Consider the following 16,370-nt stretch of genomic DNA (forward strand, 5'->3'; position numbering starts at 1 on the left):
TTCCCCACTTAACCATCCTCTGAAAGTATTCTGGTCTTGTCTCTGCCTTCGGCCCCTGATTTTCCCACCCAATTAAAAACCGGTATGGAATAGCTAACCAGAACCATAACAATATCTGACATTTATGAATATATGGCTTCTTTAACAGCGTACACACATTTGCATAAAAAATCGTATCTAACTTTAACGGAATGTTCGGTACCCCTTTTCCCCCATCGGCAACCTCCTGATACATTTGTACTCTCTTTACGTACTCGTAACCTCCCCATATAAAGTTAAATATTCCCCTCATTATTTGTGCTCTAAATACTTGTGGCATCGGGAACACATAGCCTAGATACAATAATTTCGGCACCACCTCACTCTTTATCACTAACACCTTCCCAGTAATTGTAAGCTTCCTCATTTTCCATAGTCGTAATTTCCTTTCCACCTCTGCCATCTTCCCCTTCCAGTTCCAAATAGCATCGCCCTCCTTATTCCCAAAAGAAATTCCTAGAATGTCCATAGGACCTTCACACAAAGTATAATCACAAATATTTTCCCTTCTACCTTCCCACGTCCCCAAGTACTTATATTTTGTCTTTTCCTTATTTATTTTTGATCCTGTAACTTCTTCATATATTTTTAATATTTCCACAACTTCTCTTAAACTGTCGTCGTCCGCTAAATATAGTATAGTATCATCCGCATATTGAGATATTTTCAAACATTCCCCCCCCGGCATCATTATCCCCCTCACTCTTTTATTCTCCCGAATTGCACAAGCCAATGGTTCAGCATATAATACATAGAGTACCACCGATAACGGGCACCCTTGTCTCAACCCCCTCGCTTGATGAACTTTTTCCGTGAGGAACCCGTTCAATTTGATTTTTGAATATATCTCTTTATAAAGGATCCTCACCCACCTTATAAATTGTTTTCCCAAGCCCATCTTAGTCATTACCTCCCACAACATTTCGTAATCTAGCCTATCAAATGCCTTTTGTTGGTCTAAACTTACACAGATTGCCGCCATTTTTCTATCCTTTACATATGCAAGTATGTCTCTATGTAATTGTATATTCCATGAAATTTGTCTCCCCTTCACCCCACACGTTTGATCACTTCCCACTATATCCGACATTACCCCTACCAATCTATTTGCAATTATCTTACTTAAAATCTTATAATCTACACATAACATAGTGAGAGGTCTATAATTATCAAGTAAATGAGGATTCCCTTTCTTAAATAATAACGAAATCACACCCGTCCTCATACTCTCCGCCATCTCTTCCCCCTCTAATATTTCTCTAAAGACCTCCAACAAATGTAACCCTATCACTCCCCAAAATACCTCATAAAATTCTTTCGTTAATCCATCTATTCCTGGTACCCTATTTACCTTCATTCCCTTTACCACCTTATATGCTTCTTCCATCGTTATTTCCCTTTCCAGAAACTCCCTATCTTCCTCTACTAATCTCCTCTTTAATGACCCCAAAAGAACATCTCTTTTTTCTGTCCCTACTTTTTCTTTTCTAAATAAATCCTCGTAATATTCTTTTACTACCCCCAACATGCTTTCCCTCCCTATAATCTCCTTCCCATCCTTTTCCAATTTCTCTATAACCCCCCTTTTATCCCTACTTTTCATCTTTTTAAAAAAATATGCGGAACACCTTTCATCTTCCTCATACTCTTTCTGTTTTAATTTATATGTTTCTGCTCTTGCCTTCCTCTCTAATAACTCTTCTTGCCTCACCTTTAAGTCTTCAATTTTCAAATCTACATTTTTTTCCTTCCCCTCCTTTTGTATAACATAGATATGTTCTATCTCTTTTTGTAACATATTAAATTCTTCTTTTCTACGTTTAGATCTATCTGTACAATATTCTATCGTAAATTTTTTTATCTTGCATTTTACATCCTCCCACCAATCCCCTTTTTTTCCATAAAGTTCTTTTACTTTCACCCATAAAGGGAAGATCTCTAAAAATTTATCCCTATAATCTTTTTCCTTTAACACCTCATTATTTAATTTCCAATATCCCTTCCCGTATTCCATCCCTTCTATCTCCAAATCCACCTCTACCGCCTGGTGATCCGTGAGTAGAACCGGAATCGTTTTTCCCCCTTTAATTTTACACTTTTTATCTATCAAAATATAGTCCAACCTACTCTGTACCCCCCTTGTATTCCTCCATGTATACCCTACTTTTTTCCCCAGAAGTCTGCCCATAACATCCGTTAACCCGTATTGTCTTATAAATGTCTTTAATGGGAGAGAAAATTTTTCTTTTTCTAAAGATACATTAAAATCCCCTCCCACTATAATATTTTTCCTTGTAATAAAACAAGTGTCCATCGACAAAAGGAGTTCTCTTCTTTGTTTTGGATCCACATGTGCATACACATTTATTATCCGGCTTTGGACCCCGTTTTTTTCTACATCTACCACCATCACTCTTCCCTGTATCACCGTATAACTTTCTTTTATTTTTATACTTTTATTTCCACACAACACTCCCACCCCTGTCCCATATACTCCTCCTATACTCCATGCCGATTCACCCCCCCTCCACTGCTCCGAAAAAATAACAACATCCTTCTCGTCCTTCAAATGTACCTCCTGTAATAAACATACATCAAAATTATAGAACAACAGAAATTCATATACCATTTGTCTTTTTCTGGCATTTTTTAACCCCCTTACATTTAACGTAATTATTCGGAACCTCACCATTTTGTAGTAAAAAAAAGGGTATCTATACACCTAAGCAGAGGGCACTTAATAATTTTATAACAAAGAAACAAAAGAAAAAACAGATACCATCTCCTAGTTGTCTTTTTGATCTTCATATCCCCTAAAAAAAAGGAAAACTTTACAAAATTAGAGCCGAAAAAGAAAAAAAAGAAAAACCTCTGTCGTCCATTTTCCCCTCCCTTATTAGTCCATGTTGACTTGCGCCAGCAAATTTTTTATAAATGAATCTTCCGATTTTTCTTCACTTTCTACTTCTTCTTCTTCAACGTCTCCATCACTCGTTAAATCACTCATTGGTGTGTGCATACATTCAGTCTGCGTCCCTCTCAACACATACGCTCCCATCTCCCCTCCCTCTTCCATCCGCTCTCCTTTACCTTCTTTCAAATTAGTCTCTCCTGGAGGGACTCCCGAGCTCACTTTCCTACGCCTTTTGGCCGACTTTCTTCGTGGCTTAGCTGCCACTTCCCATTTTTGTCCTTCTTCGCACTGCTTCTCCCCATTTTTCTCCCCCATCTTATCGCCTTCTTCTTTTCCTTGTTCGGCCCCATCCTCTCCCCCCCCCTCTTCTTCCTCATTAGTCTGATTCCTTTCTGCTGGTGGCGCCTCTTGTGCGCTTTCCCCAATATTTGTTCCTATATCCGTTTCTTCATACCGCTCTACCTCGGTCCCTGCTTTAGCTGCTTCCGAATATGATCTGGGCCTAGTGCAATCTCTTGCCATATGTGTATCTGAGCCACATAAGTGACACCTTCTAGGCTCTTTGCAGTCTCTTGTGATATGGCCATTTTTCCCGCAGCTCCTACACCTCACCTGCTCACAATTGTCTGCATTATGTCCCGTACTGCCGCATTTTCTGCATGCTTGTGGCTGTCCTGCATACACCAAAAAACCTCTGTCTGCTCCGATGGAAAACACTGCAGGCGGGTGGCAGTATCCATCTTCCGTTGTCATATCCATTTTAAGTTTTACCCGAAACTGTCTTTTTCCAGTCCATAGGCCTAGCCCGTCCTTTATTTTTCGTACCCCTGGGAGCACTGTAACGTACCGCCCCAGGAAGTACTTAATGGTCTCTTCTGTAACCCAGGGATTATACATGTGCACCGTTAAAATCCTATAATCGTTCCTGTATAACGGGGTTACCATATATTTTTTTAGTTCTTCATTTTCTTCTGTACCACATCTCTTTCTCACCTCCTCCGCGTACTCTCCCGTGCAAAAAGTCACGTCATAGTGCTTACTTGCCGTGCTTTGCTGGAGGCAGTAGATTTCCTCTGGTTGTACCTTCAATGCATCATAAAGAATCCTTCGTCCGAAATTAATTCTGTCATGGAAATCCTTTTCTTTATCCATTAGTTCGAATCTCAAGGTATTCCTCGTTCCATACGACCATGTATTCCTCTCCGAAAAATTGGCCGACGTCGCCGCCATCCTACATTGCTTCTCGCCTTGTAACTGATAAGAACAGATTTTTTTTTTTCTTTTGGAAAAATTTTTATTGATACTCAGACATATAACAACATCATCATCATCTCATTTATTTTCATAAGCCCACCCCATTTAAAAGGATTACTTCTTTATTATCTCCCATCCCCTTTTAAAATACAACAGGAAAACAAATATTTAAATGTTTTTTCCTTTTTTTTTTTTTTTTTTTTTTTTCCATAGAGAATTTAAATTATTTAAAAAAAACCATCCCATCCCTTCACAAGCTTCCGGTGCTCAGAGGGGACTCTCCCCAACTTGCTCCTTCCACACCGACCTCTCCCGGAGAGCCAGGCTGTTGCTGCTTAGACCTTTCTATGTGCGAACCCGGCTCCTCCATCCGAATGGGCACAGAGGCGATTCTTCTTTGCGGCTGCTCTCTCAACTTAGTATTTCTGGCACAGATCTCTTTTACTGTTGCTGTTGCCATTCGGAGAGCAGCCACGGGGGGGATCTGCGTGTGCTTGCTCACCAACAAGTTTCTGGAGGTCCAAATGGCGTCTTTTATAGCAGCAAGGGCGAGCCACTGCTTTTCAAAGCCTTTTCTTTGCGTTTTCACTCCTTGGCTCACCCCATAGAGGATTAGGTTTGCTGTCAGGACCTCCCTTGCTGGTAAGTACGGGAAATTTAAGGAGCCGGCCATGTCCCACAGGTCTATAGCAGCACTGCACTCCCAGAGTAGGTGCCTCACCGTCTCAGGCGCGCCACAACCCGGTCGGGGACACATTTCTGTTGTCGACATTCCTCTGGAGTGCATGACAGCCCTGACTGGGAGAATCTCATGAGCCACCATCCAGGACACATCCTGGAGCCTGTTAGAAAGGACGGGATGGTTTGTCAGACGCCACACTTCTATGGCCTCTCCAATAGGGAGGCCTCTGACTGGGACCACCTCTCCCCTCTCCTGCACAACTGAAATGAGAGAATGATGTTTTGTTAAAATGTCCAAACTCTGATCTTCCAATTTAAAGGAGGTTAAAAAGGATTTCAGCTCTACATAGGCTTCAGGAACATCAAAGGAGACGGGGACTCTAAGATCTACTGGCAGGATTTTCTTTTGTCTTAGGTAGCTACCTAACCAAAATCTAACCCATGCCTGTGTCAGAGGATTACTATTAGGACTCGTAGCCTGTCTCATATGGCTACTTGTATAGAGGCTTCCCATGAATAAATACAGATCTGGGACTCCTTTGCCACCATCTTCCTTTAATTTCTTCATTATCCCTCTTTTAAGTCTCTCCCATTTGGAGTCCCATAGAAAGTAAAAGATGGCTCGTTCTAGTTTTAACAATACGTCCTTTGGTGGCAAAAAGACTGCGCTGACTAAAAGAAGCAAGGGTAAAATCACTGCCTTAATTACTAAAACCTTCCCTCCAAGAGTCAGCTTTCTCAGTCTCCATAGGCCTAATCGTTGATTCACTTTTCCTATCATTCCCGGCCAATTTGCCTTTCCTCCACCATCCTTATCAAATCTAACCCCTAAAATTTTTTGGTCGGTTTGTGTCACATTTATTCCAAGTCCAGTCAATTCTATAGTCTCCCATGGCCCGTAGAATTGTACCCGAGTCTTGCCCCTGTTGAGTCTAGAGGCCGAAGCCCTTCCGAACCAGTCTGTAACTTCAAAAGTCCTTCTCATCGAGGATATGTCTGTACACAGGATGCTAATATCATCCATGTACAGTACACACTTTGCCACCTGCCCCCCACTCCCAGGTATGTTCATCCCGTTTATACTCTTATCTTTCCTCAAAATTTGTGCCAGGGGTTCAATACAAATAACATATAAAAGAGCGGACAGGGGACATCCCTGTCGTAAACCACAGTTCACCTGAACTGCATTCGTCAGGGTCCCATTCATGACAAATCTGCTCTTTATATCTGTGTACAACAACTTTACCCAGGATATAAGCCTTTCTGGGAAACCCATCTTCTGCAAAACTTTAAAAAGGTACCGGTGAGATATTCTATCGAAGGCTTTTTCAAAGTCTAAATTCAAAACAATCAGTCGCTTGTTTCTCTTTCGAGCAAAACAAATCGTGTCTCTAATCAACACCAGACTATCCGTGATCTTCCTGCCCTTTACAGTACATGCTTGGTCTTGGTGGATTATCTGGTCCAAAACCGGTCTTGTCCTTTCTGCTAGAAGCTTGCTGAATAATTTACAGTCACAGTTTAAAAGCGTAATCGGTCTCCAATTTTCCAAGAGAGTTTTATCCTTCCCTTTATGAATGAGTGTGACTAAACCCATTCTAAAACTTTCAGGCAGCTTATCTAATTCACTAAAATCTGTAAAAATTGAAAGTAAATCAGTAGCTAAAATATCCCAAAATGTCAGATAAAACTCAATCGGCAGGCCATCTAAACCAGGGGATTTTCCAGTTTTAAAACTCTTAAGACACTGACCTAACTCGGCTGTAGTAAAAGGTTGACTTAACATATCACTAGACTCAACAATCTTATCAATATATTCCAGGGTTTGCTCAATGACTCTTTCCTCCACATTTTTCTCCCCATACAGGTTTTCATAATAATCTTCAATCACTTTTATTATACCTTCAGTACTCACTACTTTTTCTCCAGCTCTGTTTCTTAGCTGAGAGACAGAGCCAGGTTTGTTCATAATTTTTTTGAAAAAGTATCTCGTACATTTTTCTCCCTCCTCTCTCGCTCTCTCTCTACTCCTTAGTATGACTCCCATACTTTTATCATTTGCTATTTTCTGCATTTCTTTTTTAACCTCTCTAATTTCTTCGTAGAAGTGTAAACCCCACCTATTTAAGAGATGGTACCTCTGTAACCTTTTCTGTAGTCCTCTCATACACCTGTCTTTTGCGGCCTTCTTTCTCTTTCCTGCTTGTTTAAAAAAGGACCGAGTCCTACACTTCACCATTTCCCACCATGAGACACGTGTTGCATAGAAATCCTGGAGAGTCTGCCATTCAGTATACCTCTCCTTATACTGTCTGAGCAGATCCTGATCCTCCAGTAGGGAGCAGTTTAACCTCCACACTCCCCTCCCCATTGTTATATCTAGTTCAAGGGAAATTTTAACAGTTAACATCAGATGGTCAGAAAAAAAGACGGGCATCAAAGTGGCCTCTACTGGTGAAAAGTCTCTAACAAAGATATAATCAATTCTAGAGGCCCTGTCACCATTTCCACTATACCAAGTAAAACCCTCCTCCATTGGATGAACCGTTGGAAAACAATCTATCAATTTAAAGTCTCTGACTAAACCTTGTAGTAAAAGTGACGTCTTATCAATCTTCACATCTTGTGTGGCTCTTTTTCTATCTTTCCTGTTTAAAATACAGTTAAAATCCCCTCCAAACACTAAAGGCGCTTTTCCCAACAAGTGGGGTTGCAAAGCCTCTAAAAGATCATATCTTTCGTGTTTGTCATTTGGGCCATAAATGTTCAAGAGCTTAAATTCCTTTTCCATATAAATAAGGTTAACAACAAGTGCTCTTCCATCACTTACTACAGTACTTCCCTTCACCGACACCAGAGGGTTTTTCACCAATATGGCTACTCCATCATTTTTATTTTCATTTGATCCACTCCAGATGGACATTTGTGGCCACATATCCTGCCACTGACCATATGCTTTTAGGAAAGGTATAGCACATTCCTGTATTAAAATAACATCTGATGTTACACTATTCAAGAAGGATAGAACACTTTGGGCTCTTACTTTAGACCTAACACTCCTGACATTTATGGATGAGAAGGTCAGAGCCATGAAGATTAATACAGAACACAAGCTAGTCATTATGAAACTAAGGAAAGATTGTTCTCTTCAAAGGCTCAACCCAAACTTTGGGGGGGCATACCATCAATTTATTTCTTGTGAGTGTAAGAACAGCTGATAAGATAAGAACAGCTACTACACTTGATCTTAGCCAAAAGGCCGAGAAGCGATGGCCTCCCGCAGGTTCCTGGCTGAGCCGCCTTCTCGGGACACTTCTCGCTTGTGACGGTGCGCTCTTTCACTTGGCTCACAGGGAGGGAGCCGCTTCAAATCTCCGCCCACCTACAGTACCTCAGAGGCCTGCGGAGCTTCCTGGAACTGTGCGTGTAGCTGAGATATACTGAGTGTGAACATTCTCAAAACTGTATTGTATATAGTTGATTTATTTTTTATTGTGTAAATTTAATTTATGTAAAACTAAGGTTCCACGTGTCACTGTTGAAGTGGGGCATTAATCAGTGTGACGCCACTTGTAAACATGGGGTTTCCCAGCCAGAGCTGCATGGACTCCACACTGGTGAGGCACACTTTCTGTAGCTCCTCTCCCTGTACTAAATTATACATTTAAATTTGGTGTATTTTTCTTTGCTAACTATTAGTTCTCATGGCTAAAAGCTCCCAAAGTGTTTTTGATTGCTTTGAACGAGAAAAATAGTAATTGGAACTGCGTTTTATCTGTTACACCATCCGTTTATGTGGTCCTTACTTGTGCTAAACAGGGATGAGGAGAGGCCTGCTGTTGCTGTGTGACACTGATTTTGCTGCTGCACTTTGTCTTCTAGGTATGTGTAAATGTATAGGTTATGTTTTATGTGTATAATGAGTTCATCACCTGAGGCTGCACACTGCATAGTATTTTCAGCCATGTTGAGAAAAGTTAAAGTTGTTTGAATATGTATTGTGTAATTGATCCATCTTAGTGGGGATTTAAATATTACAAGTTATTATTAGTGGCTTCATATTTGTCTCTGTTTTACCCCACTATAACATTTGACTTTAAAGTGGCTGTTGGGAGAATCGTTGTTTTGATAGATTGTATTTTCTTTTATATATTGTAAGCAGAGCTGCATGGACTCCACACTGGGATGAGGAGAGGCCTGCTGTTGCTGTGTGACACTGATTTTGCTGCTGCACTTTGTCTTTTAGAAATAAATCCAGTTTCCAGCCAGTCTGTCGTCACAACGCAGTCAACCATTTGAAATCTGCTACACGCGCTTTCTTCTATTTCTTCTTTTGAACAACGAGGAGAGGGGCCAGCCAGACGGCAGACCCTGCCAAAAATAGGTGCAACTCCTTAGCCTCACTCTCCACGGAAGTCTTTAGTAAAAGGCGAAAGACTTGTACGTTTTGAAGAGAAGCCAGAGTGTGTGTTTCTTTGGCCTCGCAGGAAGCCGCAGTGACTCCTCGTCCCGGCTTCCGGCGTCACGGTAGGCCCTGTTTGCTTGGCTGAAGGGGCAGATCTCAGGCCCCGCCTGCTCTGCTCCAGAGTTCCACTTTGACAGGAAAGGGGTGACTGGAGAGGAGCACATATGTTACTGTAATACATCACATCCAATTTCAAAGGGATGTATTGGACATCCCTCCCACCTTTTGATATTGTCTGATACATAGTTGTTCTTTTACATATTTATACCCCCCCCCCCATATTAATTTAAAAATTCCCCGTGTTAGCACCTTCCTATGAGTCTGTGGCATTGGAAAGACATATGCCAAATGGAGTAGGGCAGGTAAGATGTCAGCTTTTACGGCCAAAACTTTGCCAGTTATAGTGAGCTTTCTTTTTGACCACATCCCCAATTTCTTTAAGATCTTCGCTATCTTCAAATCCCAGTTGTAATTTGCTGGATTTCCAAAATCAATGCCCAGGACCTGCATGGACCCTTCACACAAAGAAAGCCCGCAAAGCGTCTGTCTCCTACCTGCCCATCGTCCCAAAAATGTATATTTTGATTTCTCCTCATTGACCTTTGACCCCGCAGCGCTCTCAAAGGTCTGTATTGTTCGTATCATCTCCCTCACACTTCCATCATCTTCCAAGTAAAGAACTGTGTCGTCAGCGTACTGGGAGATCTTCAACACCTCCCCCCTGGCAAGGGCACTCCTCTAATTTTCTCGTTTCCTCTTATTGCACATGCTAAAGGTTCTACATATATAACATAGAGTAGGGCGGACAGGGGGCAACCCTGCCGTAGCCCTCTCGTTTGTTGTACTTCCTCTGTTAAGTGTCCATTTATCTTTATCTTGCAGATTATGTCAGTATACATCATACTTATCCAATTCAAAAATTTACCTCCTATATCAAAATTTCTCATCACCCTCCATAAGAAATCATGATTGACCCTATCAAAAGCTTTTTCCTGATCAAGTGTTACGCATATTGTTGTCAAGTTCCTCTCTTCGATGTATGTAAGCACATCTCTATGTAATTGTAAGTTCCAACCAATCTGCCTGCCCTTTACCCCGCATGTCTGGTCTGCATTAATAATAGCAGGCAAGACTCGGGCCAGGCGTCTTGCTAGAGTTCGACTCAAAATTTTGTAGTCCACGCAGACCATTGAAAGAGGCCTATAATTTGAAAGCACAGCAGGTGAGCCTTTCTTATGTAGAAAACTTATCACACCCGTCCTCATACTCTTTGGCATTCTACCCGTTTCACACATTTCTTCAAATACCTCCAACAAGTGGTCTCCGATGAGATCCCAAAAGGTGATGTAAAACTCCTTTGTGAGTCCATCTATCCCAGGTACCTTGTTATTCTTCATTGTCTTTATCGCCTCGTATAGTTCGTGGTTTGTTATGCTCCTTTCCAAAAGCTTCCTTGCGTCCTCTGGTAACCTCTCTTTCAGAAAACCTAAAACCATTTCTTGAGCCCCTCTATCTACTTCTTCCACACCAAACAATGAACTGTAGTACTCCTCTACCATCTTCAAAATATTATCCCGTCCAGTAACCGATTTCCCTTCCCTTTTTCCTCTTTCTTTTTCATTTGAGCAAAAAAATAGGCCGAGCACTTCTCCTGTTGCATATACTCCTCCTGCATAAATTTAAACATTCTTGTTTTTGCCCTCTCCTGAAACAAAACCTCCTGTTCCTTTAATAATATATTCAGTTCCTCGCTATCTTCCCAGTTTTTTTCCTTATTTCTCTGAGCTTCTATCCCTGCACTTTCGCCGCTTGCGGCTGCTTTCTGGCTCTTGGTTTGGCCGACCTTACTTTGTTTGGCTTTCTTGCTTTTGCACAAAGTCAGCAAAGGGGGCACCGTTCCCGGAGGCGCTGCAATACCGGGTCGATGCGTGGAGCGAACGGAGCGAGCCCCTTATTCGGCTCCCTGTTCTAAAAATGCGTTTAATACGTTGCCCCCAAATCGGGGGCGTATCAGATATTAAACTGATAAGAACAGCTACTACACTTGATCTTAGCCAAAAGGCCGAGAAGCGATGGCCTCCCGCAGGTTCCTGGCTGAGCCGCCTTCTCGGGACACTTCTCGCTTGTGACGGTGCGCTCTTTCACTTGGCTCACAGGGAGGGAGCCGCTTCAAATCTCCGCCCACCTACAGTACCTCAGAGGCCTGCGGAGCTTCCTGGAACTGTGCGTGTAGCTGAGATATACTGAGTGTGAACATTCTCAAAACTGTATTGTATATAGTTGATTTATTTTTTATTGTGTAAATTTAATTTATGTAAAACTAAGGTTCCACGTGTCACTGTTGAAGTGGGGCATTAATCAGTGTGACGCCACTTGTAAACATGTTGCGTGTGTGGGGTTTCCCAGCCAGAGCTGCATGGACTCCACACTGGTGAGGCACACTTTCTGTAGCTCCTCTCCCTGTACTAAATTATACATTTAAATTTGGTGTATTTTTCTTTGCTAACTATTAGTTCTCATGGCTAAAAGCTCCCAAAGTGTTTTTGATTGCTTTGAACGAGAAAAATAGTAATTGGAACTGCGTTTTATCTGTTACACCATCCGTTTATGTGGTCCTTACTTGTGCTAAACAGGGATGAGGAGAGGCCTGCTGTTGCTGTGTGACACTGATTTTGCTGCTGCACTTTGTCTTCTAGGTATGTGTAAATGTATAGGTTATGTTTTATGTGTATAATGAGTTCATCACCTGAGGCTGCACACTGCATAGTATTTTCAGCCATGTTGAGAAAAGTTAAAGTTGTTTGAATATGTATTGTGTAATTGATCCATCTTAGTGGGGATTTAAATATTACAAGTTATTATTAGTGGCTTCATATTTGTCTCTGTTTTACCCCACTATAACATTTGACTTTAAAGTGGCTGTTGGGAGAATCGTTGTTTTGATAGATTGTATTTTCTTTTATATATTGTAAGCAGAGCTGCATGGACTCCACACTGGGATGAGGAGAGGCCTGCTGTTGCTGTGTGACACTGATTTTGCTGCTGCACTTTGTCTTTTAGAAATAAATCCAGTTTCCAGCCAGTCTGTCGTCACAACGCAGTCAACCATTTGAAATCTGCTACACGCGCTTTCTTCTATTTCTTCTTTTGAACAACGAGGAGAGGGGCCAGCCAGACGGCAGACCCTGCCAAAAATAGGTGCAACTCCTTAGCCTCACTCTCCACGGAAGTCTTTAGTAAAAGGCGAAAGACTTGTACGTTTTGAAGAGAAGCCAGAGTGTGTGTTTCTTTGGCCTCGCAGGAAGCCGCAGTGACTCCTCGTCCCGGCTTCCGGCGTCACGGTAGGCCCTGTTTGCTTGGCTGAAGGGGCAGATCTCAGGCCCCGCCTGCTCTGCTCCAGAGTTCCACTTTGACAGGAAAGGGGTGACTGGAGAGGAGCACATATGTTACTGTAATACATCACATCCAATTTCAAAGGGATGTATTGGACATCCCTCCCACCTTTTGATATTGTCTGATACATAGTTGTTCTTTTACATATTCATACCCCCCCCCCCCCCCCCCCCATATTAATTTAAAAATTCCCCGTGTTAGCACCTTCCTATGAGTCTGTGGCATTGGAAAGACATATGCCAAATGGAGTAGGGCAGGTAAGATGTCAGCTTTTACGGCCAAAACTTTGCCAGTTATAGTGAGCTTTCTTTTTGACCACATCCCCAATTTCTTTAAGATCTTCGCTATCTTCAAATCCCAGTTGTAATTTGCTGGATTTCCAAAATCAATGCCCAGGACCTGCATGGACCCTTCACACAAAGAAAGCCCGCAAAGCGTCTGTCTCCTACCTGCCCATCGTCCCAAAAATGTATATTTTGATTTCTCCTCATTGACCTTTGACCCCGCAGCGCTCTCAAAGGTCTGTATTGTTCGTATCATCTCCCTCACACTTCCATCATCTTCCAAGTAAAGAACTGTGTCGTCAGTGTACTGGGAGATCTTCAACACCTCCCCCCTGGCAAGGGCACTCCTCTAATTTTCTCGTTTCCTCTTATTGCACATGCTAAAGGTTCTACATATATAACATAGAGTAGGGCGGACAGGGGGCAACCCTGCCGTAGCCCTCTCGTTTGTTGTACTTCCTCTGTTAAGTGTCCATTTATCTTTATCTTGCAGATTATGTCAGTATACATCATACTTATCCAATTCAAAAATTTACCTCCTATATCAAAATTTCTCATCACCCTCCATAAGAAATCATGATTGACCCTATCAAAAGCTTTTTCCTGATCAAGTGTTACGCATATTGTTGTCAAGTTCCTCTCTTCGATGTATGTAAGCACATCTCTATGTAATTGTAAGTTCCAACCAATCTGCCTGCCCTTTACCCCGCATGTCTGGTCTGCATTAATAATAGCAGGCAAGACTCGGGCCAGGCGTCTTGCTAGAGTTCGACTCAAAATTTTGTAGTCCACGCAGACCATTGAAAGAGGCCTATAATTTGAAAGCACAGCAGGTGAGCCTTTCTTATGTAGAAAACTTATCACACCCGTCCTCATACTCTTTGGCATTCTACCCGTTTCACACATTTCTTCAAATACCTCCAACAAGTGGTCTCCGATGAGATCCCAAAAGGTGATGTAAAACTCCTTTGTGAGTCCATCTATCCCAGGTACCTTGTTATTCTTCATTGTCTTTATCGCCTCGTATAGTTCGTGGTTTGTTATGCTCCTTTCCAAAAGCTTCCTTGCGTCCTCTGGTAACCTCTCTTTCAGAAAACCTAAAACCATTTCTTGAGCCCCTCTATCTACTTCTTCCACACCAAACAATGAACTGTAGTACTCCTCTACCATCTTCAAAATATTATCCCGTCCAGTAACCGATTTCCCTTCCCTTTCCAGTTCCATAATTGCCCCTTTTTCCTCTTTCTTTTTCATTTGAGCAAAAATGAGCAAAGACGTCAAGACCAAGATCCTGTGCCGCGAGTGCCGAGTGCACGTGTGTACAAACTGCGCCGTCACGTACTGTCCCAACTGCGCCGCTTCTTCCCGCGCCGCCGCTCCCCAGACGCCACCGACGCCGTGATAACACAAGCGCCCCACGGTGGTCCTAGCGACCCCCCCCCACCCTATCATCATCATCATCATCATCACCATAACACACATATGCCCCGAGGGGGGTCCTAGCGACCCCCACCCTAATCACCATAACACACATATGCCCCGAGGGGGTCCTAGCGACCCCCCCCCCCCCCACCCTATCATCATCATCATCATCATCATCATCATCATCATAACACATATATGCCCCGAGGGGGTCCTAGCGACCCCCACCCTATCATCATCATCATCATCATATTTTTTGTAATTTTGAATTCCAGTTCTTAATTCTCATATTTTCTCCTATTTCCACCCCTAAAATTTTCAACGTTTCTGATTTTTCTTGCAATCCCCATTTTTCTTTAATCTTCCGCCACTTAAAATAAATCACCTCACTCTTCTCTTTATTCATTTTCATCCCTGAGGCTGCTGAAAAAGCTTCACAAACTGCCAAACTTACTTCAATCGACTTATTGTCCGTAAGCAGCAGAGTTATATCGTCCATATACATGGAAAATTTAATTTCCAACCCTCCGCTACCCGGTGGGGTCAACCCTTTAATTAGCTCATTAGCTCGTAATGCACACGCTAATGGCTCCATCACCAATATAAATAAGGTGGGAGACAACGGGCATCCCTGCCTTACTCCAGCTTTCACTGCAACTGTAGTAGTCTGTACACCATTCACATTCACAACACTACTACAACCAGAATACAACACCTCAATCCATCTCTGAAAAACTTCTCCAAATCCTAATTTATCTAGGACTTTCATCAGAAAGGCATGACTGACATTGTCAAAGGCTTTTTCTAAATCCAAGCTTAACCCACAAAGGGGGATATTCCGCTCATGGCTATAAAGGTAGCTATCCCTTATAATCACTAAACTATCTGTCATCTTACGTCCTTGTATCCCACATGTTTGTTCCACTCCAACTAACTTAGGTACTACTGTCTGTAAACGAAAAAAAAGGGCTTTTGCTAAAATCTTAATATCTACCCCTAACAATGTCAGGGGTCTCCAATTTCTCAAATCTTTTTTAGAACCCTTTTTCCATAACAGGGAAATCACTCCTGTATTCATGGACGTTGACCATACACCTTTATCCCATGCTTCTTTATAAATCTTGCACAACGACGGGCTAAGTTGTTCCCAAAAGGCCTGATAGTATTTCTTAGGTAAGCCATCCATACCTGGTGACTTGATATCTTGCATACTTTCCATGGCTCTTGTGATTTTCTCTAGTGTTATACCTTCATCTAAATTTATACCATCTTCTGGATCCAATTTTTGTGTTAACTTTGAGATAAAGGATTCTACAATCGCCTCATCAATACTTTGTTCTTTGTACAAGTTGATATAAAAGGAATATACTACCTTTAAAATTTCTTGGGTACTTTTCACTTCTTTCCCTTCTTCATTAATCAGGCTGTCAATAGCAGGTTTAGATTTATACAATTTTTAAAAAATATATCTCGTACATTTTTCATTTTCTTCCACATGTTTTACCCTACTCCATATTAATACTCCCTTGCTTTTGTCATTTAAAACTACCATCATTTCTTTTTTCAGATTTGTAATCTCTTCACTAACATCAAAGCCCAAATTCAGGAGGTTGTAAAACCTTTGTAATTTTCTTGCTTTCTCAATAACCTCCTCTTTGCCCGCCTTTTCCCTTCAAGACTAAAAAATACTTGGGTCCTAATCTTTATACTCTCCCACCATTCCCCTACAGATTCATATAGTGGTTGTAGAGAGACCCATTGTTGTAATTTAAGTTTATACCTTCCCGTAACCTTTCCGTCCTTCAATAGATTCAGGTTTAGTTTCCATGGCCCTGGGGCCGACTGAAAAGAAGATTGAATACTAAATCCACACATGACCTTATGGTGATCAGAAAAAGGTACTGGTTCCACTTTACAT

At 41.9% G+C, this 16,370-nt stretch overlaps 3 non-coding genes and 1 pseudogene across 3 annotated transcripts; all 4 read right to left on the minus strand.

Annotated features, from left to right (window-relative positions):
- Positions 1-7,927: 7,927 nt before the first annotated feature.
- Positions 7,928-8,159, minus strand: LOC113037058 (uncharacterized; annotated as a pseudogene).
- A 1,083-nt stretch (positions 8,160-9,242) lies between these two features.
- Positions 9,243-9,355, minus strand: LOC113037064 (U5 spliceosomal RNA). Its single transcript, XR_003274563.1, has one exon. It is a non-coding gene; the product is annotated as a U5 spliceosomal RNA (small nuclear RNA).
- A 1,881-nt stretch (positions 9,356-11,236) lies between these two features.
- Positions 11,237-11,427, minus strand: LOC113037050 (U2 spliceosomal RNA). The gene has a single exon (XR_003274555.1). It is a non-coding gene; the product is annotated as a U2 spliceosomal RNA (small nuclear RNA).
- Positions 11,428-12,521: 1,094 nt separating this feature from the next.
- Positions 12,522-12,634, minus strand: LOC113037065 (U5 spliceosomal RNA). The gene has a single exon (XR_003274564.1). It is a non-coding gene; the product is annotated as a U5 spliceosomal RNA (small nuclear RNA).
- Positions 12,635-16,370: the final 3,736 nt, after the last annotated feature.

This window comes from Astatotilapia calliptera, chromosome 14 (assembly GCF_900246225.1).
Source record: "Astatotilapia calliptera chromosome 14, fAstCal1.2, whole genome shotgun sequence".
Taxonomy (NCBI): domain Eukaryota; kingdom Metazoa; phylum Chordata; class Actinopteri; order Cichliformes; family Cichlidae; genus Astatotilapia; species Astatotilapia calliptera.